Source organism: Rhopalosiphum padi, chromosome 3, assembly GCF_020882245.1.
Source record: "Rhopalosiphum padi isolate XX-2018 chromosome 3, ASM2088224v1, whole genome shotgun sequence".
Lineage (NCBI taxonomy): Eukaryota > Metazoa > Arthropoda > Insecta > Hemiptera > Aphididae > Rhopalosiphum > Rhopalosiphum padi.
This window is the reverse complement of record NC_083599.1, coordinates 24,055,249-24,083,033: the sequence shown is the minus strand read 5'-3', so window position 1 is coordinate 24,083,033 and position 27,785 is coordinate 24,055,249.

Here is a 27,785-nt window from a genome sequence, read left to right as displayed (position 1 = left end):
AATATACTACTCACTATACGATTATATTTATTATAATTATTATTATTGTATGATATTTTAGCAGAATTGGATTTTTGGAGTGTCAATCAGCAGCTTGCGTTCGTGTTCGTTTTGCAGTCAACACTCGTATCAATCTGTAAGTTTACACTCTGTTAATTTATTATAATAAGTTATTAAAATATAATGTCCTAGGAAAAATATTAATTTTTCGATTTTTTTTTTTTAATTCCGATTAAAACTGTAGTTTATAATGGCTGTACACCATTTCTCGGTCCCTTTAAAATCGTTAATAATATCAATTTATTTATTTCTTGTGCATAATATCTTAATTATACAGTATAATCTAACCAAGCTATAATCTTAACAAACAAAATATTTAATATTAAGATAATTATTTTAAAAATAAAATTAGATGCAACTACAGTTGTTCGTAAAAACTTATATTGTTTTAATTATGTATGTGTTAAGCGCAACGTGTCTAAATTCCAACTAGTATTGTTTATGGGTTTTGTATCCAATTTATAATCATATACAATATGAATATTTTAATTCTGTTATCTGATGGTAAGAGAGTTGGAGAATTCCTAAATGGAAACACACTTGCATTAACTTGCAGTTAAAAGTAAAATATTTCCAGTCTTTAAAACGCACCAGGAAAAGCCCTAAAAAAGTATAACTGGTGTTTCGGCGCGAAGATATATCGGCGCTGGAAATTTCGGCTTGAAGAAATTTTGGTGCAGCGTTTTTTTTTTTTAATTAACTATTACTATTATGAAAAATAATCATAATAAAATCGTCAATAGTGCAATCCTACCAAACATAGCTGTTATCGTGTAACGTAAAAACCGACTATAAATCTAGGTAAGATAATAATTATAAAATAATTAGGTGTCATGATATATATATTTTAACCATATAATCATGTATTATTAAACATATGAAACTTTATTGTTATATTATTTATTTTATATTTTTAAAATGTATTGTAATATTCAAATAATGATACACCTAATATAATTATATTATTTAATTTATATTTTTAAAACTTATGTGGGTTAATAACCTACACCTTTATCTTACCTATATAATCGGTATTTACGTTACACGATAACAGCTATATTTGGTAGTATTGCAATATTGACGATTTTATTATGATTATTTTTCATAATAGTAATAGTTAATTTAAAAAAAAAACGCCGCACAAAAACACCCAAAGTGTCGAATAGCTGTGCCGAAATGTCCGATTCCCTTAGAATCAAATGTTTATATTAGCATTATCTATTTATGATTAAATTTTCAAAATATTTTGATATTTTTAAGCTATTTATAGGCAATTGAAATATTCGATTTTTCTAAGTTTTTTTTTTTTTAAATCACTATAAACAAAAATAGCTACCTAAAAAATCGATGATCGTTTTTCATAATTTTTGTTTATAAGCATTTAAAATTCAAATGTTTAAGAAATTTATCAAAATCGCGATACTTTGCAATGAATATTAAAGTTGAAAAATCATAAATTCTTTGTGATTTATACCTTAGGTTAAAAAACGCAATACAAGGTTATCCATAAGTTTTCCATCAAGTAATTGTAAAAAAAAATTTAGCAAATCCCAATATGGCATAGGCTTATAGGCGTGCGCACGGGGGGGTTCCGTGTATGCCTGGGCACTTCCGACATGTAATTGGGGCCCTTAAATTTAAGTCCTATAGCATATATATGGTTCCGTATTTTAACTAATGTTACTAGAATATAAATGGTGTTTTTTCTAAAATATGTGGTAAAAAAAATTATGTTTCGGGATAAAAAAAATAATACAACGTAAAATATTTTAAATTTGCTTGGTAAAACTTATTATGATTATAACAGCTAGATTATGTTATTGACTACAAAAGTAAAAATAATAAATAAGTATTGAAATTATCTTGAAAATAAATTTTAGATTCAACTATCTAATGAAATATTATATAATTTGGTATTAGTAATTCCACTGATAAATATGTGATATAATGTAAGTAATGTTTATTCGTGGATTATAATTAATTAAATTATATGTACATGTATTGTTAAGTGAGGGTCTGAATTGAGAAAAGAGCCCGAAAAAATTACAGGCACCCCCTGAAATTCAGGTCTTCGCACGCATATGCATAGGCTCTATATATTGCTTACTAATTTATTATTGTTTAACAGTTTAACATATAAAATAATATAATGAATAAAATTAATATATAATAAATGTATATGACATCTATATCATATTAAATGTATTTATAAATATTATTTTAAGTCGCTGTTATAATATTATATTCAGATTGTAATCATATCATAATTTTTTATCGAAAGTGAGTTACACTTACTACTGTATAATATATATTTTACATTTAAATAGCAACTATAATTTATTTATTTTATGATTCATAACTTTATGGCCATGATTAATTTAACCTTTTTTATTTTATTAAATTAGTATAAATTTTTCATGATATTATAACTGTACAGTTATAAAGATATTAGGCACTGATTATTATCAAAAACCTTATTTTCATGTAATCAAAAAAAAATAAAATGTCGATGATGATTGACTAATACATGCGCAAATGAGTAATTGTTATGTACAAATATTAGTCAATCTCTAATCACGTCTTTATTATTGACATTTAAATAATTTTTATATAAACCTCGATACGATTGTACGATTGATGTTATACTGTGTAAGCCGACAGCCTAAAACGTTTGTTTGAAACAGTAGTAGTGTGTTAAGTATTACTCAGTTTTCTTTTTCGACGAAAGCAGCAACGCGGCGTTTTATAGGTATATCATCTAAATTTTTAGATGAAGTATACTACTCACCATACGATTATATTTATTATTATTAATATTGTATGATGTTTTAGCAGAATTGGATTTTTGGAGTGTCGATCGGCAGCTCGAGTTCGTGTCCCATTTGCATTCAATAGTCAACACTCGTTTTAATACGTAAGTTAAAATTTATTGAAATACAATATACGGCGAAAAATATTTCTATTAATCAATATATATATATAGACAACCGTTAATTAATTTATATTTTCAATTTTTTTTTTAATTCCCCAAAAAAAACTTGTAGTTTATATTGACCATATATTTTTATTACATTTAGTAATTTCATTACTATAGGTAAGTAAAGTGGATTTCAGTTATATTTTTTTTGGTTTGATGTCCAACTTTTATAAACGGACTTTATATCCATGTATTTTTTTGTACGTGATTCAGCATATATAGGTTTATGAATATTATAATATATGGTGTACCAGTCTTTAAAATTAAAGTGTTATGAGTATCGTCAGAATCACACCCATTACCAGAAAATTACGATATTACACGATAGTTTATTGTGGACAATTTAATTTAGTCGATACCTTGAGGTGTAAAAATCAAAAACCTTATAACTTCTAAATACGTTTTTGGTGAAAATCATTTGTTATTTATTTTTCAATTTAACTACTTATAGTTTAATATGAAATAATTTTGTAATTAGGTATAAATTATGAACTCATGTATAAATGTATTATGTTACATTAAAAACGTGGAGCCGCATGGGCTACGTCCAAACCGAATGATGTAGATGTATAACGTTATAAGACGACGTGTTTCAGAGGACGTAGCCCATTCGGCTCCCATTAAAAAAAAAAAAGGTCAATTCCTTAAAGGCTCCCATCAAAAAAGCTTTTACGTACACGTACCCAAACGGCTCTGGTTTTTTAAAACACATATTTTTTCCCACTTCATACAGATTTAAGATCGTATCAGAAGAGGTGTAGTTAAGAATATATTGATGAAAACTAACTAAATTATAAAAAAAAATGTATAAAAAAGTACGTTTTATTGTGTTTTATTTTTTTATTGTAAAAATTTAAAAATTTAAATTGTTGGTAAATTTTTTTGGCACTATTTTTTATAAACTCAATGCGTGTTATTTTGTTTAATGAAAACTTGTCGATTATTTACGAAATGCTGAGCTCCTGTTTTTTTTTTCATAAAATACGTTTACTTATACCAAAGACTTTGAAAAGCTTGAATTCGTATACCGTTATTACTGTAAGCAGTTTGGGAATTTACTTGTTTGTAAATTTTATTTCGATGGGAGCCGTTTAGGAATTAAGCAAACAATGAACGGGAGCTGTTTGGGATGTGCCGTTCGGTTTATAACATATTATTTTCGTTGATTAAAATAAAGACAAATCAATTTTGTATTTAAATAAATATAATTATTTTAAACCCCAAGTTTTCTAATCGAAATATTAGTCACATTTACTACTGTATACATTTTCATTCAAATAGTGGCTATAATATATTTATTTTATGACTCATAATTTTATGGCTTTGATTAATTTGATCATAATTATTTTATTAAAATAGTACATATTATTTGTAATGACATTATAAATGTATTGGACACTGATTATTATCAAAATGTAATTTTCATGTAATCATAAAAATTATTTCGTTAATGATTGAATAATACATGCCCAAATGTGTAATTGTTATCTACAAATAATAGTCAATCTCCTACCACGTCGTTATTATTGACATTAAAACAAATTTTATATAAACCTCGATGCGAACGTACGATTGATGTTATATTGTGTTAGCCGACAGCCTAAAACGTTTGTTTGAGACAGTAGTAGTGTGTTAAGTATTATTCAGTTTTCTATTTCGACGAAAGCAGCGACGCGGCGTTTTATAGGTATATCATCTAAATTTTTAGATGAAATATACTACTCACCATACGATAATATTTATTATTATTAATATTGTATGATGTTTTAGCAGAATTGGATTTTTGGAGTGTCGATCAGCAGCGTTCGTTCGAGTACGTTTTACAGTCATCACTCATTTCAATCTGTAAGTATACACTCTGTTAATTTATTATAATAAATTATTAAAATACAATGTCTTACGAAAAATATTTCTATTCCGCGATATATATTGATAGATAATCGTTAATTATTTTTTATTTACAAATTTTTTTTTCTAATTCCGATTAAAACTGTAGTTTATATTTCCGTATACGTTTATCGGTCCCTTTCAAATTATAAATAATATATATTTATTTATTTATTAATTATTATTATTATTTATCTTAATTATTTCTGTATAACAATTTGAAAATAAATTGGTATTCATCTTAGTTAAATGCTACCCGAAAAGCAAACATTTTCATTTTGGTTGGCTGTCGCCCTGTGCCTGAAGTTATTACAAACTCGACGAGGATCACAAAATAACTTTATGATTTGTGAAAAATAAACCAAACACATCCTTTATCAATTTGTACAACAACATCGGTTATATGATCTGTTATTTCTGTTTGTCGTATACTCGTATACAATATGCTCAAGATGAAAATAAATAAATAAGAATGTATATGTTTTATGTTTTAGTCAAACACTATGTCATCAAGACACAACGATAAATCTTCTTCTTCACGAGATCAAGATCATACAAAAAATAATAGCAAACACCAAACTGGCATGTCATCAAAATACAAAGATCAATCGTCTACTTCACGTGATAAAGATTATAAGAAATATAATAGCAAAAGTCAGATGGAGTCGGAAAAGTATAAAGCGCAATCTCCCAAACCAGCTAATAAACCGATTGCATTCGTGTCGCCCCAAAAGCGGGATGATATCAAACCAATGTTTCCCAAACCGTCTTCTCGTCGATACTAGCATTTAAGACTAAATGAATAGGTTGCACCTGATAACAATAATTGCAGGTGTGTTTCCTTTTTATAAAACTATTAGGTACATAGTAATAAAAAAATTAAACATAATAAATATTTATAATAATTGTGTCAGTTTAATTGTGAATTTATGTCGATTAAACGTACGATCGGTTGGTGGTATAAATTAGTCGGTCTAGGACGATTTGGCGTTAGCTGTTTTGTCGCCGACTAATATTTTTATACACATAAAATTCCAATTTGTTAAATATTACAATTCATTTGAAATGAAAACATAGTAAATAGATAGTTATAAATATCTATTTGAAGAATTGCTACAACATATAGTAAAATAGTTAATTAAAAAAAGTAATTCTAGCGGAGCTTTTCTATACATTTTACAATTTATTTTGTTAACTTGCAATTCAAATTAATTTATATAGTTGTTTTTAATATAATGAATATAAAATAAAATATATGTAATAGTAAATATTGCATATTCTACAAAAGAACATATAATATATTTTATAAAAACTCAAAACCGAATCATTGTAAATTTTAAATGTTTAAATTAGCGTTATCTAATTACGATTAAATTTTAAAAATATTTTGACATTTTTTAAGCTGTTTATAGACAATTGAAATATTCGATTTTTGTAAGTTTTTTTTTTTTGACTATAATCAAAATTCTCCATCAAATTAATCTCCATCACTATTATATACATATCCACTTATTTTTTTTTTAGTTTTAGCATAGTTGAAGAGCTTATAAATAAAATAAAATAAAATTCATTTTTTATTGAAATGTATTTAATTAAAAATACTTTTTGATATTGTTGTTTCTAAGATATCCTGTGATTGTATGTTATTTAATATTTAAAAATACATGTATCTACGTACCTATTAAAGTTAATAATAAATCACTATATTATAAAATGAAAAAAAGAAAATGCTGTTTTGATTTACTTATTGGAGTATTACTAATTAAAATAATAATTATAATAGTATTATTAATATTTAATCAAAATTTAAATAAGTTATGGAAATACTTAATAATAAATGTTAATGAATGTATGTCTATCATTATAATATTAAAAATCATCAAATACAAGTTAAAACTATAAAGAAAGCATAATATATTCCCCTTTAAATATCTGCAGTGATATTCCAATTTGACCTACAATTAGGTTTCTAGATAATTATATACTCAAATATGTACAAAATGCATTAATGGAATTAAATTTATAATAATCCACGACCTTTATAATATTATACTCAGATTGAATTGATTTATATTTCTTCGTCGATTAATTGAAAAAAAAAACAATTATCTTAAGAAAAAATCAACGAATAAATACTATAAAATATGTAATTACTAATTACTAATTAAATAAATGTAATTTATGTAAACAATTTAATCGCCCTCTATATTAACCTATTAATTGACAATAAATTTGCATGTATCACGATGGTATTTTAACCAATTATAACAAAAATTATAATTCTTGAATTAATGGTTTTTCTTTAAAATTAATTTGTATGATATTATATTTAAATCTCATGATCATAGATTATTGATGTGAAATATCTAATAGTGAGGTACGGTAGTGAGATCGACTGTGGCGTGGCGACGCGTCGCCACTCCCCACTCGTGGCTCGTCATCTCAAATCGCTGAAGCTTGACAAAAAATAAATAATAATAATAATAATTAAAAAAATAATAATAATAATAATTATCACAATTATTACAAAAAGTAAATTGTTGATGTTTCACATCTGTCAGGCGTCCCTCGACGGCTCAATTTGATTATGTAAAATTGACATATTTAGCAAATCCCAATATGGCGTAGGCTTATAGGCGTGCGCACGGGGGGTTCCGGGTATGCCTGGGCACTTCCGACATGTAATTGGGGCCCTTAAATTTAAGTACTATAGCATATATATGGGTCCGTATTTTAACTAATGTTACTAGAATATTAATGGTGTTCTTTCTAAAATATGTGGTAAAAAAAATTATGTTTCGGGATAAAAAAAATAATACAACGTAAAATATTTTAAATTTGCTTGGTAAAACTTATTATGATTATAACAGTTAGATTATATTATTGACTACAAAAGTAAAAATAATAAATAAATATTGAAATTATCTTGAAAATAAATTTTAGATTCAACTATCTAATGAAATATTATATAATTTGGTATTAGTAATACCACTGATAAATATGTTATATAATGTAAGTAATGTTTATTCGTGGATTATAATTAATTAAATTACATGTACATGTATTGTTAAGAGAGGGTCTGAATTGAGAAAAGAGCCCGAAAAAATTACAGGCACCCCCTGAAATTCAGGTCTTCGCACGCCTATGCATAGGCTTTATATATTCTTTACTAATTTATTATTGTTTAACAGTTTAACACATAATATAATATGATTAATAAATAAATATTACCAAAAAACTAACATTGTTTTATTGAATATTGATATTGTGTGATTTTTGTTCTGTTTTTCAGATTTAGTCCTATATAGTGGCACTATATATTACTTATTACTAATTATTGTTTAGCATATAATATAATATAATGAATAAAATAATATATAATAAATTTATATGACATCTATATCATATTAAATGTATTTATAAATATTATTTTAAGTCTCTGTGATGAAAAATAAATAAAATTTTTAAGGGCCCTCGATATGGTTTTTATTTAAAAGACAACATTTTGACAATTCATAAAATACAAATTCACATTACGAATTTTACGACAACTTACTTATTGATTTGACAAAATTAAAGTTCATTAACGTGGTCCGATCTTAATTCTGAAAAAGTATTTAAATTCAGCAGAAAAATGTTTGTAGATCATATCTAACAAACAATTTGGTTTTAATTTTAAATTTAATATTATAATTTAAAAAAAATTCATATTGTCAAGTTTTTATTATCACTTCATAAGAATATAAGATTTAATTTTTAAAAAGTATTCCGTACAATATATAGACAATTTTCTGCAGAGTTCAGAATATTTTTCAGAATCAAAATCCTACATCTTAAACTAACTTTAATTTTATCAAAACTTAATCACGTCTTTTGAGCTCAAATTGACGGCAGTAGCGAGGCCCCTTAACTATATAATGCAATATTTACTGTGTACTATACTATTATTATTAATTTTTTTTAGGTATTAGAATAATATTGCAAGTTCCAATACTATTATAGTTATTAATAATATTCATAAACTACTAGTAAATTGCAATATATATTACAATAAAATTATTAAATATGAATATATTTTCTACATTATACCTTTAGCCATTAAAAAGGAACATTTTCTTTATCAGGCCTATAGCCGTATATTTAGAGGTAACATGCCGTACAAATTGACTATGTACTTTGTGCAGTATAAAAATGAAGTGTGTTGTACGAAATTTAAAAGAGTGTTTTTCAAATCAATGGCGTAATTTGGAATTGGTTCTGGGTCGGGATTGGGATATAATTTTATACTACCGGTCTACTGTACCGCCTGTACACCACCTTTGACCTTTAAATCTCATAGATCATAATATTATATTAATTTATTATTATAAATTAAATGAAGTATTTGGTGTACTTATGATATATATGATATGTCTTCGGTGTTCGATTTAATGTCTCGATGCACTGATAACATCGTAGGTCCATTTAAGCATTTCTATTAAGTATTTAAGTTAGTAAAAGTTCATAATTATTATATAATTTACATTTTTACAAAATAAATGATTGTAACTCTTATTATTATAATGGTCATTTGTGTTGCACTGTTACTCAGCAAAGTAAACTGTTGTTATACAGCAGAACGATATCCACTTGCACACCTTTTTTATTTGATGTCATCTAATAATCGTTGTTAAAAATTAAAATGCATTACAATCAAAGTAATTTTCAGTTATGGTTAGAATCCAGCTTCACTATTATTGTTATTGGGGAAAAAAACTATATGTAACAGACTTTAATTAAATACCAAACCTTTCATCATTGGAATAAATTTTGTGTCTAAATTGAACCAAGATAATACATTTGTCATGTTATTGAGGTTTTAACTAAATAAGTAATATGATCATTAAATTATAAAGGATATTATAATAATATGCAGTATTCCCTTTGTTGCATATTTAAATTAATTTAACAAAATTAACCATCTACCGGAAATCTTTAAATGTTTTATACTATATATATTGTACATACTTACTGTAAGTATTTTATGAAAGTACCTGGTAGGTCTGTAGTTAAACGGCGTAGTATGTCGAAGCAGTGGGTATTCGAACAATTGACAAATGGGACTTTTGACACCCGACGGTATTGCCGATATCGGACTTTTTGCACTCGACCGATTACGATTACGATTACTATAATCGTGATTAGGTAAGTACTTATAGGCATTAGGTAATAGTTATTAGTTACTAATTAGCGTCTGTAGTAGTGTAGTCTGTACTCAGTTTTATTTAAAAGTAACATTTTATTCAATATGGACTCAGAATATTCCATGTAAAAATTGGATACAACATTTGTTTTTGGACACATTATAAAAAACAATGAACAGCTGAAATATAAAATGTTTAAAATGTCCATCAAAATCATGGAGATTACATAAAATGAAAATTCTATCAATTACATAAATTAGTTTTTTTTTTTTGTAGCCATTAATAAATCTCAACGTGCTCGTTACAAATCAAATATTTAAACAGAATATATTGTACCATAAAGTACAGCACCTTTACTTCAAAAACGGACAAGAAAACCAAATATTGCGTAGTGTAATAATTCTGTAAAAATTAAAATCACTTTTAACTTCTAAATACATGACATTCAATGTTAATCATTTATTATTTATTTTTGAATTTAATTACCTATATTTTAGTATGAAATATATTTGTGTTTAGTTATAAATTATGAGCTTATGTATTATACTATTATGCTACCTTAAAAACGCAGATAATATTCTGAAACACGTCGTTCTATAACGTTATACTTCTATACATCATTCGTTTTAAAACATACTATTTTCGTTGATAAAAATAACGAAAAATGAATTTTGTATGTAATTAAATAAAATTATCTTGAACCCCAAATACAATTCATATCGAAATGATAGTGACTCATAAATGTATGGCTATAATTAATTTGAACATATTTATTTTATTAAATTACTACATAAATGTCAAAATCAAATTTTCATGTAATCACAAAAATTATTTCGATAATGATTGAATAATACAAGCTCATATATGTAATTGTTATCTACAAATAATAGTCAATCTCCTACCACGTCATTATTATTGGTATTTAAATAAGTTTAATATAAACCTCAATACAATCGTACGATTGATGTTATACTGTGTTAGCCGACAGCTTAAAACGTTTCTTTGAAAAAATAATAGTGTGTTAAGTATAATTCAGTTTTCTTTTTCGACGAAAGCAGCGACGTGGCCTTTTATAGGTATATCATCTAAATTTTTAGATGAAATATACTACTCGCCATACGATTATATTTATTATTATTAATATTGTATGATGTTTTAGCAGAATTGGATATTTGGAGTGTCGATCGGCAACTCGCGTTCGTGTCCCCTTTGCAGTCAACAGTCAACACTCGTTTCAATCTGTAAGTTTAATTTCTGTTAAAATTTACTAAAATACAATATACGGCGAAAAGTATTTCTATTAATCGATATATATTTATAGACAACCGTTAATTAATTTATATTTTCAATTTTGTTTTTAATTCCCCCCCAAAAAAGTGTAGTTTATATTGCCCATATATTTATTACATTTAGTAATTTCATTACTAAAGGTACCTAAGTATAGTGGACTTCCGTTATATTTTTTTTGGTTTGTTGTCAAACTTTTATAAACGGACTTTATGTCCATGTATTTTTTTGTACGTGATTCAGCATATATAGGTTTATACATATTATAATATATGGTGTACCAGTCTTTAAAAATAAAGTGTTATGAGTGTCGTCAGAATCACATCCATTACCAGAAAATAACGATATTACACGATAGTTTATTGTGGACAATTTAATTTTGTCGATACCTTGAGGTGTAAAAATCAAAAACCCTTATAACTTCTAAATACGTATTTGGTGAAAATCATTAATTATATATTTTTGAATTTAACTACTTATAGTTTAATATGAAATAATTTTGTAATTAGGTATAAATTATGAGCTCTTGTATAATAGTATAATGTTACATTAAAAACGTGGGGCCGCATGGGCTGAGTCCAAACCGAATGATGTAGATGTATAACGTTATAGGACGACCTGTTTCGGAGGACGTAGCCCATTTGGCTCTTGTTTAAAAAAAAAAAGTCAATTCCTTAACGGCTCCCATCAAAAAAACTTTTACGAACACGTACCCAAACGGCTCTGGTTTTTTACAACACATATTTTTTCCCACTTCATACAGATTTAAGATCGTATCAGAAGAGGTGTAGTTAAGAATATATTGATGAAAACTAACTAAATTATAAAAAAAAATGTATAAAAAAGTACGTTTTATTGTGTTTTATTTTTTTATTGAAAAAATTTAAAAATTTAAATTAATGGTAAATTAAAATACGTTTACTTATACCAAAGATTTTGAAAAGCTTGAATTCGTATACCGTTATTACTGTAAGCAGTTTGGGAATTTACTTGTTTGTAAATTTTATTTCGATGGGAGCCGTTTAGGAATTAAGCAAACAATGAACGGGAGCTGTTTGGGATGTGCCTTTCGGTTTATAACATATTATTTTCGTTGATTAAAATAAAGACAAATCAATTTTGTATTTAAATAAATATAATTATTTTAAACCCCAAGTTTTCGAATCGAAATATTAGTCACATTTACTACTGTATACATTTTCATTCAAATAGTGGCTATAATATATTTATTTTATGACTCATAATTTTATGGCTTTGATTAATTTGATCATAATTATTTTATTAAAATAGTACATATTATTTGTAATGACATTATAAATGTATTGGACACTGATTATTATCAAAATCTAATTTTCATGTAATCATAAAAATTATTTCGTTAATGATTGACTAATACATGCGCAAATGAGTAATTGTTATCTACAAATATTAGTCAATCTCTAATCACGTCGTTATTATTGACATTTAAATAAATTTTATATAAACCTCGATGCGAACGTACGATTGATGTTATATTGTGTTGGCCGACAGCCTAAAACGTTTGTTTGAAACAGTAGTAGTGTGTTAAGTATTATTCAGTTTTCTTTTTCGACGAAATAGCGACGCGGCGTTTTATAGGTATATCATCTAAATTTTTAGATGAAATATACTACTCACCATACGATTATATTTATTATTATTAATATTGTATGATGTTTTAGCAGAATTGGATTTTTGGAGTGTCGATCGGCAGCTCGAGTTCGTGTCCCATTTGCAGCATTCAACAGTCAACACTCATTTAATCCGTAAGTTAAAATTTATTTAAATACAATATACGGCGAAAAATATTTCTATTAATCGATATATATATTTATAGACAACCGTTAATTAATTTATATTTTCAAATTTTTTTTTTAATTCTGAAAAAAAAATGTAGTTTATAGTATACGTTCTTGGTCACTCAAATCGTAAATAATATCAATTTAATTATTTTTTTTGTATTTAATATCCTTATTATTCAGTAGTACGATTTGTCATTTTTTTACGATACCAAAAAACCGGATTCACGACAATTCAGCGCGCTGAGACAATTGAGTGCAATATAAATATTAGGTTATTAGGTTTTTCATCGAATCAACTGCTGGTAATTGACCAGCAACCGCTTTAGTAACGTACAATAATAATAATAATTTAAAAAATAAACTATTTTAATTTTTTTTTTTAATTCTAAAACACGAAAGTAAAAATTATAACAAGTCGATACAAATCCACTAACGATTTAATTTAGTTGAAAGTTATTTTTGCATATAATTAAAAATAAGTTTAAAATATATTTACAAAAAAAAATTATAATAATAATGATAAAATATTAATATATAATATATATGATGGTGATACGTATAAACTATAAAGTAACACATTACTACCATACATTATATATATATTATACACCGATATAATTAATGATCTCATAAATATTAATATTACATTTATATTATATTTACCTGTAAAGACACTGCACCTAAAACTGCTTGAGTTATAAGTTCAGTATGTTTTGCAGTTGTTTTTAAAATTTGCATTGCTTTTCTGGCTTCAATTTTTGCAACATCAGGTGTATGGTATTACTTTCATGAAAAATTTGACCATCCTTCGAATAATTACGACCACGACATTTTTTCGTATTGCATTCGATACATCGCCAACTACTGTTTTTGTCAAATGTATATAAATATCTGTTATATCTCAGAAGGTTTCCACCATTTTCACATTTAATGATTTCCATTTCATTTTTAAAATTATGATTTAAAAAAAGTACAATAAATTGAGTAGTGTTCAGTGCACAACGTATGAAAATATAGTAAAAAACCTACGTCTACTGCTGCGCTATCGTCGTTGGAATTTTATTCTAATAAAAACGGTTTAATATCAATACGATAACGAACGATGCAGCAAATAATTAATAACATTATTTGTTTAATGATTATCATCAAACATAAAGATTATCTGACAGGTTATATAGGTATTCAGTATTCACAGACACAGCGAACAAATTCATTTCTAATTTCGTCATTTCGTATACAGCAATTTAGCAGTTAATACAGTGAACTTTTATGAACTTTTACTCAGTTCAGTATAATATTATGTAGCGCTCAATTGTCGGGACACACAAAATACCATTGGAGAATATTTACGCTGGTTGGTACTTAATGTTATTACAAACTCCTCAAGGATCACAAGTCACAACCACACATATCCAAATATTATAATATCTTAGGCGGAACTATATACTAACCGTGAGAAAATAACTATTAGATTTGTGAAAAATAAATCAAATAGATATATCGTTGATTACAATCTGTTATTTCTGATTGTTGTATACTCGTATACAATATGCTCAAGTTAAAAACAAATAAACATTCTTATGATTTTATCATTTTGTTTTAGACAAACAACATGTCATCTGCAGGACCAAATAATAGTCAATCTTCTTCTTCTAAAGATAATAAAAGCAATATTAATAAACATCAGGTGGAATATGTAACCGTGAATAAACCTAAAGTGCAATATCAAAAACCAACTGCACTTGTGCAACCTCAAAAGCGGAATGATTTAAAACCAATGATTCCAAAACCGTCTAGTCGTCAAGACTAGCATGAATGTTTGTATCAATATGATGTAAATAATTTTTATTTTATAATACTTCGATAAGTTCTCCAATCTTCATATATATATTGTAAAAAAATAAAAATAAATATATTATTATTTGAATTTAATATTGATTTATTTTAATATAAAATAATACAAATCACATAACACCGAGAAAAAATATTTATTTCATGAATAAAATAAATATGAAATATATTAGAACAACGCATTATTGATATTGCAGTAGTGAATGAATAGGTTACTTCTGATAGCAAAATTTTAAGGAGTGTTTTGTTTGGTAGTATCTTTTTATATTTTACTCAGAAATAAAAAAAATATTTTAAAATTAATAAGACCTAGACGTACGAAATTGGTTGTACAAATTATTCGTAAAATTTTAGTCGTATTAATTACGTACTTACATGTCGTATCGTGTCGTTTGGTTTATTGGTTACAGAACACGTCAAATGCGTACATTTTTAACAACAGATATATATAAATGTACAATTGTCGTGATCATACTTATATCTATAGTATATTATAATGCGTAAATGTAAGTTCCTACACGAGACCTAGCAGGTAAAAGAAATACTTTTGTTAGTTTTATATATAACCAGCTCTTCTTCAAGGCCCTGCATTGATCAATCGTCTTCCTCACGGCATCAACATCATAAAAAGCATAAGAGCAAAAGTCAGATGGAGTCGGATACAGTTGAAAAGTATAAAGCGCAATCTCCTAAACCGGCTAATAAGCCGATTGCGTTCGTGTCGCACCAAGTGCGGAATATTAAACCTACGTTTCCCAAACCGCCTGGTCGTCAAGCCTAGATTTAAGACTTTGTTCACCATGTAAATTTCAATAATCTCAACCATTTTTTATGACTTCAAACTTTTAATTAGGTATTTTAAAAAAAATTATTGTTTTTGAACTACAGCTGATCGGTAATCATTTTTATTTGATTATAGGAACTCAGATAAGTTCACCAAACTTTCACTACATATGACAACACTATGATGTGTGGCTAATATAATGAAAAATAAAAATAAAAATATATTATTATTTGAATTTATTTTGATTTTTTTAAATATAATATAATATAAATCAGATGTTTTAAAACCCCAGAACACTAAGAAAAAATATTTATTTTATGAATAAATATGAAATATATTAGAGCTATATAGTTGCCATCCAACGTATTATGGATATTGCATTAGTGAATGGATAGGTTGCTCCTGATATCAAAACATTCAGGTTTAAATAAACGATTTTTATAAATTTAATATATTTTAACAGAATATTACTCAATTACGTTATTTACCACTTTTTAACCATAACTTATAAATACATTATATAAATCAATTTTCGTAGATTTAATAAATTTTACCATCATTTGAATATTTTTTAAGTTATCTAATTATAATTGTTCTTTACGATATAAGCTCATTGTTGTATAAACAACCTTGATGTATCAGTCTACCATTTTTAAATTGTTGAAAACACAAATAATATTAAGTAAGAGAACTAAGAAATAGGCACAATTCATTGCTTTTTTTTTTGTCTAGAAAATCATGGATTCTAAAATATTTGTTTTTGATAGTTAGGTACTTAACTTTGGTAAAATTTTACTACTCTATTTTAAGGTTATTGCTTTAAAAATAAAAGGTTAAAATTTAATTTTTACTACATCAATATGTTAATAATATATTTAATTTATTAAAATCACTTTTTTGTTGAGTAAATTAATCATAATTTAATTTATTTCACTGTTATAAAATAATATGTTTATATATATTGTTATTTTAATTTTTTTTAAAATTGGTTAAAAAACCATTGTAAAGTAATTATCAACAGTTACCAACAATAACTAATGTATAACTAACTCAACTTAAAATGTTAATATCAACAAAAGTATCTATATGTATTTTTCTAGATAATATTCTTATTTCTTACCTTTAAATTTAATAGTGGGTAAATTTACAATAATATTATATATTCTGCTGAACGCAAATTTGTTATGATATACCTTTAGTATAAGACACAGGCAACTCATGCAGGTATGTCAAAAAAAAAAAATAAAACTGTTAGTAACATGAGCTCCTATCAATGGTTGGTATTTTTAATTTATCAAAAAAAAATAAGTACATCCGCTTTAGGTGCTTATTATAATATAATATAATATTATATGATATACTATTTTATTATAATTTATGAGCTCATGATGTGTATGTTTAATGCTATTTTTAAAAGTTTTAAGTTGTTTTTTCAATAGCATACTATTGTCGATAATTACAATTTCGATTAATGCATTTTGTACATAATTGAGTATAATTATCTAGAAACCTAATTGTAGCTCAAATTGGAATATCACTATAGATATTTAAAGGGCAGACATATTATGCATTCATTAAGGTTTTATTTAATGGTTTTTAATATTATAATGATAGACATATGACATACATTCATTAACATTTATTATTAAGTATTTCCAAAACTTATTTAAATTTCGATTAAAAATTAATAATACTATTATTATTATTATTTTAATAGGTAAAACTCCAATAATTAAATCGAAACGTTATGCGTTTAATAAGAATTAATTATCTTAAGTGATTCTTATTACACGAATACAATATTATATCAACGACATTACGGTTGTCGCTGCTGGTTTTTAACATACGTAAGTAATACAGTGTAATCGTAAATCATAAAATAAATATGAAAATAGACCTCTGCTGATCGGTGAGCGTCGATAGAAAAAGATTCATTATTGTTTTTTATTTCAATTACACCAATAGGAATAAATAAATATTATACGAGTTACAATAAATTTAATTATGATATAATCATTATACATTTAAAAACCCATTATATGGATATATCTTAATAACTCATGTACACGATTAATGAAGTTTCTCGATTTACACAAGGTAAATAGAAATGTGATAGGTAGTAAAAATTTCAAGCAATTTTTTTATTTATAACAAATTACAAAATTACATTTAAATAACGAATTTTATCTAAATTTTAACTTCAAATGTCTTTACAAAATTAAGTTATTGCTATAGTATAAATTTAAGAGAGTAGTATGAAAAAACCGACTTACCGACTAGTGTTACAGATCACCTAGAATATTATAGATGACCTGCAAACAATTCCAACTTGCTCGACCGAATGGAAACAATCCTAACCAACAAAATTACATATAACAATTATAATAATAAAAGGGTTGTACTTGAAGATAAAATGCACAATTTAACCCACGGTCATTATAGACTAGAGTTAGTTATAAAATACAATTATTTTAATATAGTTTTTAATATTTCTAAATGTATACAGAAACGAAGAGTTGACTGAAATGATAATTGAGAATGAAAATTAGTATTTTATAATACTTAACTATAACAACAAAAAAAAGACCATTGTTAAAATATGATTATTGTTTATTAAATAATAAAAATACATTGAATGTAGGTACATTAAAATTTTAAGAATTATTTATAAACCATTTTTTTAATACAAATGCTTTATACAATGTACATTTGGTAGTATGAAATTCCTTGTGTAAAATACATCGAGGTAGTGTATTGTCATAAGCCAAGTTATCAGTACGAGGACACATTAGGTCTTCCATATTCATGACATTGGTGTAAGGCATGAACTCACTAATAATTGTATTTTTCTGCAAACCTTTGACGTAAATAGTGTTGTATTTGATCGATTGAAATATTTTTTCTATTTCCGTGTACTCCACGTCGCCGCAATCTAATGTCAAGCCGTGGTACCGTCGTAAAAGCCAATTGTTTACGCTCCTACTTTTTGCATCTTGTGTTAAAGAAGAGTGCTTGAACACCCAATGTTGCATAGTACAAGATTTTAAGTCCACAATAGACATCTCTTTAATTTTGTACTCACTTTTCACTCCAAGAACGCATTGGATATCCAAAATAGCGGAAGACATTGTAGTTCGTATAAAGATGTAGTAAATACTTTTTTCAGACCGTCTGCGATGTATAGTATTGATTTTTAAATTTAAATGATATACGCACGGCTATATTTGATTACGTTAACTGTTACTTTTCCGTTTGTTCTTTTTGGATGAGAATAGGTTTTTGATTTTCTTCAAGTAAACGCTCAAATTTAGGTAATTTAGACAAATACGATTTGATGGACTGTTTGAGATTTTAAAAAAATTATTTGGTTTCACTATCCAGAGAACTTCCAAACACGTTCAAGTTTGTAGCACGACTAATGAGCACAATAATGTTTTTACATCGAGGGGATAAGTCCAAATATTGTACGTAGACTCAAAACCCCTCCATTTTTATTTTTTATGTAATTAAATATAATTATTAAGAAGCCGGAGTATAATTATAATCGATATGTTAATCACACTTACTGTTGTATGATTAATTTACATTCAATAATCGACTATATATTTATTTAATGACTCATAAATTTAAAGTTGTACGAATTAGTACAAATTTGTAATGATATTATCACAGTACAGTTATTATTGTTGACATTTTAATAAGTTGTATATAAACCTCGATAAGATCGTACGATTGATCTAATAGTGTAATAGCCGACAGTTTAAAACGTTTGTTTGAAATTGAAATAATAATTGTGTATTAAGTTTTATTCAGTTTTTTTTTCTACGAAAGTAGTGACGCGGCTTTGTCTAGGTATATCATCTAAATATTTACATGAAATATACTACTCACTATACGATTATATTTATTATAATTATTATTATTGTATGATATTTTAGCAGAATTGGATTTTTGGAGTGTCGATCAGCATCTTCCGTTCGTGTTCGTTTTGCAGTAAACACTCGTATCAATCTGTAAGATTATACTCTGTTAATAATTTATTATAATAAGTTATTAAAATATAATGTCCTAGGAAAAATATTATATTTTCGATTTTTTTTTTTAATTCCGATTAAATCTGTAGTTTAAAATGGCTGTACACCATTTCTCGGTCCCTTTCAAATCGTTAATATTATCAATTTATTTATTTCTTGTGCATTATATCTTAATTATTCAGTATAACGACCCAGTATAATCTAACCAAGCTATAATCTTAACAAACAAAATATTTAATATTAAGATAATTATTTTAAAAATAAAATTAGATGCAACTACAGTTGTTCGTAAAAACTTATATTGTTTTAATTATGTATGTGCTAAGCGCAACGTGTCTAAATTACAACTAGTATTGTTTATGGGTTTTGTATCCAATTTATAATCATATACAATATGAATATTTTAATTCTGTTATCTGATGGTAAGAGAGTTGGAGAATTCCTAAATGGAAACACACTTGCATTAACTTGCAGTTAAAAGTAAAATATTTCCAGTCTTTAAAATGCACCAGGAAAAGCCCTAAAAAAGTATAACCTGTGTTTCGGCGCGAAGATATATCGGCGCTGGAAATTTCGGCTTGAAGAAATTTTGGTGTGGCGTTTTTTTTTTTAATTAACTATTACTATTATGAAAAATAATCATAATAAAATCGTCAATAGTGCAATCCTACCAAACATAGCTGTTATCGTGTAACGTAAAAACCGACTGTAAATCTAGGTAAGATAATTATTATAAAATAATTAGGTGTCATAATATATATATTTTAACCATATAATCATGTATTATTAAACATATAAAACTTTATTGTTATATTATTTATTTTATATTTTTAAAATGTATTGTAATATTCAAATAATTATACACCTAATATTATTATATTATTTAATTTATATTTTTAAAACTTATGTGGGTTAATAACATACACCTTTATCTTACCTATATGATCGGTATTTACGTTACACGATAACAGCTATATTTGGTAGTATTGCAATATTGACGATTTTATTATGATTATTTTTCATAATAGTAATAGTTAATTTATTTTGATATTTTTTAAGCTATTTATAGGCAATTGAAATATTCGAGTTTTCTAAGTTTTTTTTTTTTTAAATCACTTTAAACAAAAATGGCTACCTAAAAAATCGATGATCGTTATTCATAATTTTTGTTTATAAGCATTTAAAATTCAAATGTTTAAGAAATTTATCAAAATCGCGATACTTTGCAATGAATATTAAAGTTGAAAAATCATAAATTCTTTGTGATTTATACCTTAGGTTAAAAAACGCAATACAAGGTTATTCATAAGTTTTCCATCAAGTAATTGTAAAAAAAATTCCAGCTTCAATATAGAAAAAAAATAAGTTAAAAATTACTATATTATAAATGAAAAAAAGAAAATGCTGCTGTTTTGATTTACTTTGATTACTAATTAAAATAATAATCATAATAGTATTATTAAATTTTAATCAAAATTTAAATAAGTTATGGAAATACTGAATAATAAATGTTAATGAATGAATATCTATCATTATAATATTAAAACTATTAAATAAAACAATAATAATAGTATAACATATTCGCCCTGTACCGATAACATTTTTATTTGTACATCATGGTTGACATAAATAAAATAAGATAGTTATTGTTATAGTTATTGTAACTGTTTAATTTTAGACCTACAGCATTTTATATTTAGTGAAATTCATACAAATGACTGATTGTGGTGTTAAAAATTTTAGTTATTTATATTTAACAGAATTTAAGACGGGGTAAATGTACTGGAATTATTAATTTGACACAGGCCATGCTGTACAGGAATTAAAGTTATAATAATCCATAACGACCATAACCTTTATAATATTATATTCAGATTGTAATCATATTATAATTTTTATCGAAATGTGAGTTACACTTATTACTGTATAATATATATTTTACATTCAAATAGGAACTATAATTTATTTATTTTATGATTCATAACTTTATGGCCATAATTAATTTGACCTTTTTTATTTTATTAAATTAGTATAAATTTTTCATGATATTATAACTGTACAGTTATAACCATATTAGGCACTGATTATTATCAAAAACCATATTTTCATGTAATCAAAAAAAATAATATGTCGATGATGATTGACTAATACATGCGCAAATGAGTAATTGTTATCTATAAATATTAGTCAATCTCCTACCACGTCGTTATTATTGACATTTAAATAAATTTTATATAAACCACGATGCGAACGTACGATTGATGTTATACTGTGTTGGCCGACAGCCTAAAACGTTTGTTTGAAACAGTAGTAGTGTGTTAAGTATTATTCAGTTTTCTTTTTCGACGAAAGCAGCGACGCGGCGTTTTATAGGTATATCATCTAAATTTTTAGATGAAATATACTACTCACCATACGATTTTATTTATTATTATTAATATTGTATGATGTTTTAGCAGAATTGGATTTTTGGAGTGTCGATCGGCAGCTCGAGTTCTTGTCCCATTTGCATTCAACAGTAAACACTCATTTAATCCGTAAGTTAAAATTTATTGAAATACAATATACGGCGAAAAATATTTCTATTAATCGATATATATTTATAGACAACCGTTAATTAATTTATATTTTCAATTTTATTTTTTAATTCTGAAAAAAAAATGTAGTTTATAGTATACGTTCTTGGTCACTCAAATCGTAAATAATATCAATTTAATTATTTTTTTGTATATAATATCCTTATTATTCAGTAGTACGATTTGTCATTTTTTTACGATACCAAAAAACCGGATTCACGACAATTCAGTGCGCTGAGACAATTGAGTGCAATATAAATATTAGGTTATTAGGTTTTTCATCGAATCAACTGCTGGTAATTGACCAGCAACCGCTTTAGTAACGTAACGTAAGGTTTTATATTAACCTCGATACGATCGTACGATTGATGTTAAACCGTGTTAGCCGTCAGCCTAAAACGTTTGTTTGAAACAATAATAGTGTGTTAAGTATTATTCAGTTTTCTTATTCGACGAAAGCAGCGACGCGGCGTACTACTCACCATATGATTATATATATTATTATTAATATTGCATGATGTTTTAGCAGAATTGGATTTTTGGAGTGTCGATCCGCGTGTCATCACTCATTTCAACCTGTAAGTATACACTCTGTTAACTTATTATAATAAATTATTAAAATACAATGTCCTACAAAAAATATTTCTATTCCGCGATATATATTTATAGATAATCGTTAATTATTGTATATTTTCAAATTTTGTTTTCTAATTCCGATTATAACTGTAGTTTATATTTCCGTATACGTTTATCGGTCCCCTTCAAATTATAAATAATATATATTTATTTATTTATTAATTATTATTATTATTTATCTTAATTATTTCTGTATAACAATTTGAAAATAAATTGGTGTTCATCATAGTTAAATGCTACCCGAAAAGCAAATATTTTAACTTTGGTTGGCTGTCGCCCTGTGCCTGAAGTTATTACAAACTCGACGAGGATCACAAAATAACTTTATGATTTGTGAAAAATAAACCAAACACATCCTTTATCAATTTGTACAACAACGTCGGTTATATGATCTGTTCTTTCTGTTTGTCGTATACTCGTATACAATATGCTCAAGTTGAAAATAAATAAATAAGAATGTATATGTTTTATGTTTTAGTCAAACACCATGTCATCAAGACACAACGATAAATCTTCTTCTTCACGAGATCAAGATCATACAAAAAATAATAGCAAACACCAAACTGCAGGCATGTCATCAAAATACAATGATCAATCGTCTACTTCACGTGATAAAGATTATAAGAAATATAATAGCAAAAGTCAGATAGAGTCGGAAAAGTATAAAGCGCAATCTCCTAAACCAGCTAATAAACCGATTGCATTCGTGTCGCCCCAAAAGCGGGATGATATCAAACCAATGTTTCCCAAACCGTCTTCTCGTCGATACTAGTATTTAAGACTAAATGAATAGGTTGCACCTGATAACAATAATTGCAGGCGTGTTTCCTTTTTATAAAACTATTAGGTACATATTAATAAAAAAATTAAACATAATAAATATTTATAATAATTGTGTCAGTTTAATTGTGAATTTATGTCGATTAAACGTACGATCGGTGGGTGGTATAAATTATTCGGTCTAGGACGATTTGGCGTTAGCTGTTTTGTCGCCGACTAATATTTTTATACACTTATAATAATCCACGACCTTTATATTATTATACTCAGATTGAATTGATTTATATTTTTTCGTCGATTAATTAAAAAAAAAAAACAATTATCTTAAGAAAAAATCAACGAATAAATACTACAAAATATGTAATTACTAATTAAATAAATGTAATTTATGTAGACAATTTAATCGTCCTTTTTATTAACCAATTAATTGACACTAAATTTGCATGTATGACGATGGTATTTTAACCAATTATAACAAAAATTATAATTCTTGAATTAATTGTTTTTCTTTAAATTTAATTTGTATGATATTATATTTAAATCTCATGATTAACGAATAGTGATGTGAAAAATCTAATGCGGTACAGTAGTGAGACCGACTTTGGCGTGGCGACGCGTCGCCACGCCCCCCTCGTGGCTCGTCGGCTCAATTCACAGAAGCTCGGAAAAAATTATGAACATTATTACAAAAAGAAAATTGTTGATGATTTACATCTGCCAGGCGAACCGCGACAGCTCAATGTTTTTATATAAAATTGACATACTTAGCAAATCCCAATATGGCATAGGCTCTACATATTGCTTACTAATGTATTATTGTATAACAGTTTAACACATAATATAATAATGTTTAATAAAAATAATATATAATAAACATAAATGACAATTATATCATATTAAATGTATTTATAAATATTATTTTAAGTCGCTGTGATGAAAAATAAATAAAATTTTTAAGGGGCCTCGATATGTTTTTTATTTAAAGGACAACATTTTGACAATTCATAATCTCGTCTTAGTTGCCCGAGATCTATGTGTTAGTTGTAAATGATTATTAGTGTAATTGAAATGCAAGCGTGTTCCGGCTGGGATCATCGACGGTTGCTACTCTCGTACGCGCATGCAAATGTCAATGACACAATAATAATACAAATTCACAATACGAATTTTACGACAACTTACTTATTGATTTGACAAAATTTAAGTTAGTTAACGTGGTCCGATCTTAATTCTGAAAAATATTTAAATTTAGCAGAAAAACGTCTGTAGATCATATCTACCAAACATTTTGGTTTTAATTTTAATTTTAAATATAATATTATGATTTGAAAAAATTCATATTGTCAAGTTTTTATTACCACTTCATTATAAAATAAGATTTAATTTTTAAAAATTGTTGCAGAGTTCAGAATATTTTTCAGAATTAAAATCCTACATCTTAAACTAACTTTAGTTTTATCAAAACATAATCACGTCTTTTGAGTTCAAATTGACGGCATTAGCGAGGCCCCTTAACTATATAATGCAATATTTACTGTGTACTATACTATTATTATTAATTTTTTTAGGTATTAGAATAATATTACATGTTCCAATACTATAAATTATTAATAATATTCATAGACAACCAGTAATTTGCAATATTTATTACAATAAAATTATTAAATATGAATGAAAAATGGCTTAATAAACGATTGTGATTAGAACTAATATATATTATATATATATTTATATTATCTTTTACAATACATTTTTTAATAAAAAAATAATTTATTTGTTTTTGAACGTATAGAACAAAAAATATTGGTAACAATTGTTAGATATATCCTTTTAAAATATAAGGGGCTAACATATTTTTCACCCCCCCCTCAAACCTATTTAAAAGTAGAATCCACTGGTGAATAAAAATATTTCAAATTTAAAATGATTATTATACAATATAACATACAACACTGATATTTGGTTTCAAAAATTATAATTAAATAAGTTAGAACCAAAAAGACGTGTAGAGTTAATTACTTACTACCTGTATATTCCTAACATTTTTACGGATAGGTAAAAATTTAGACTGTAGAATGCTGACATTTAATATTGTATAAATATCAACATGCATATTATAATTTATATTTAATTTGAACAACTGAAATAATGACAAATTATATTGAAAACGTTTTAAAGTTATATATAATATATAATGTACAAAGTTCGCTCAATCCCTATAGACTTCACTAAACAGCACCATATTTTCATTAATATTAAACAAATAAAAAATAATTATAATATATAGTATTGTGCTATGTCGCTATGTGACGTAGTTTCTCACAATAACAAAATGCTCCCCTTCTCACCAATAATTTTCCAAATCATTTTACATATTAACGTCAAAAAAAAAAAATCTTTAATTTATACAACTTAATTTCCTGAAACGTTTGGCTGGTTACTATAGTAATGAGTAGTGTCCATCGACAAAAATGTCTTCTTAATTGCAACCCTTGGAGTACATATGTAGATATGAATAGTGGTATGTATTCATATTGTTTTGTGATGCATCCTCATTAAAAATATAAAACCTAAGGACCTCAGCACCAAAAGTTCAATACGGACGTTTCGGTGAAATAACAATTCGACGATATCCATTTCAGGGCATGACCGTATCGGAGAAAATTATAACAAAGAAAAAAATAATTATAATGTAAAATCGTATTGTATAATATTTAAATTAATATCACAGTTATTTTTTTTAAATCATAATTACATAACTAAGTAAAAATATTTACAATTATTTATAGTTAAGACACATTGAATACATAAAAAATACATAATTATCACAGTATTAATTTTAATTACAGTTATATACAATTATCAAAACATGGAACTCGTATCTTGCACGTGAACCTGAAAAAAAATTAAACAATAAATTAATAATCTTCTTAAAAAATAGGTATTATCAGGTCCGGATTAAGGAGAAATGGGGGCCAAAATAAAAAGAACATAATTTTATATTTTGCCTAATTGATAAAACTTCTTTAGCAAACTAAAAATTATATTCTTAATTTTTTTTTCTCTTACATAGTCTAATTATCAAATTTTGACTAGTCATTAGTGTATAATATTATTAAGACATATGATTATTGATAAATGTTACAAGATATTATAAGTTATAACTAGGTACCCAAAATATTAAAAATAAGATATTTTTATGCTTTATAATTTCATCAAAATAATCTTGTATATACATAAATATTAATTTTGAAACAATAAAATTTCTTTTAAAAAAAATATTAAATACTGAAAACACAAAATAAAAATTATAAGGTAGTTAAACTAATTCTAATCTTTAAACATTTATTCAGTCATATTTAATCTATATATGCTATATGCCATGGTTGTATTGTCTAAATGTTTAATTATATTTTAAATGTATGATTGTAGCACATAGTTCTATGCCTAAATTTCAAATTTATATGAAATCAAAAAATAATAATAATAATAACATGTTTTAAATAATAAAAATAAAAACTAATTTTTTGTTATGAGTAGACATTAACAGATGAGAAATATTTTTGTATTTTTTAATAAGCCATTACATTTTCTATAAGGTATAATCCAGGCCTGCAAGGTATGTGAAAATAAAAATATGCGATGAAACTTCTTAAGCATGGTTAAATAATTAATAATGTATTATTATTAATTTAACAGCTAATTCCATGACGTAGAAATATATCGTAATAATAAAATTTTTATTTATTATTTATTTTTTTTAAGAAATTTAATTTCGATAAGGTTAAACAATATTGTCCGCTCATCTATAATTTATTGTTATTTTTATTATTATGTATAACTTACCGAGCCATTAGTTTTGTTGATTTTGCGGATCCAAGATGTTCGATTCATGAAAATCCACGAGCAT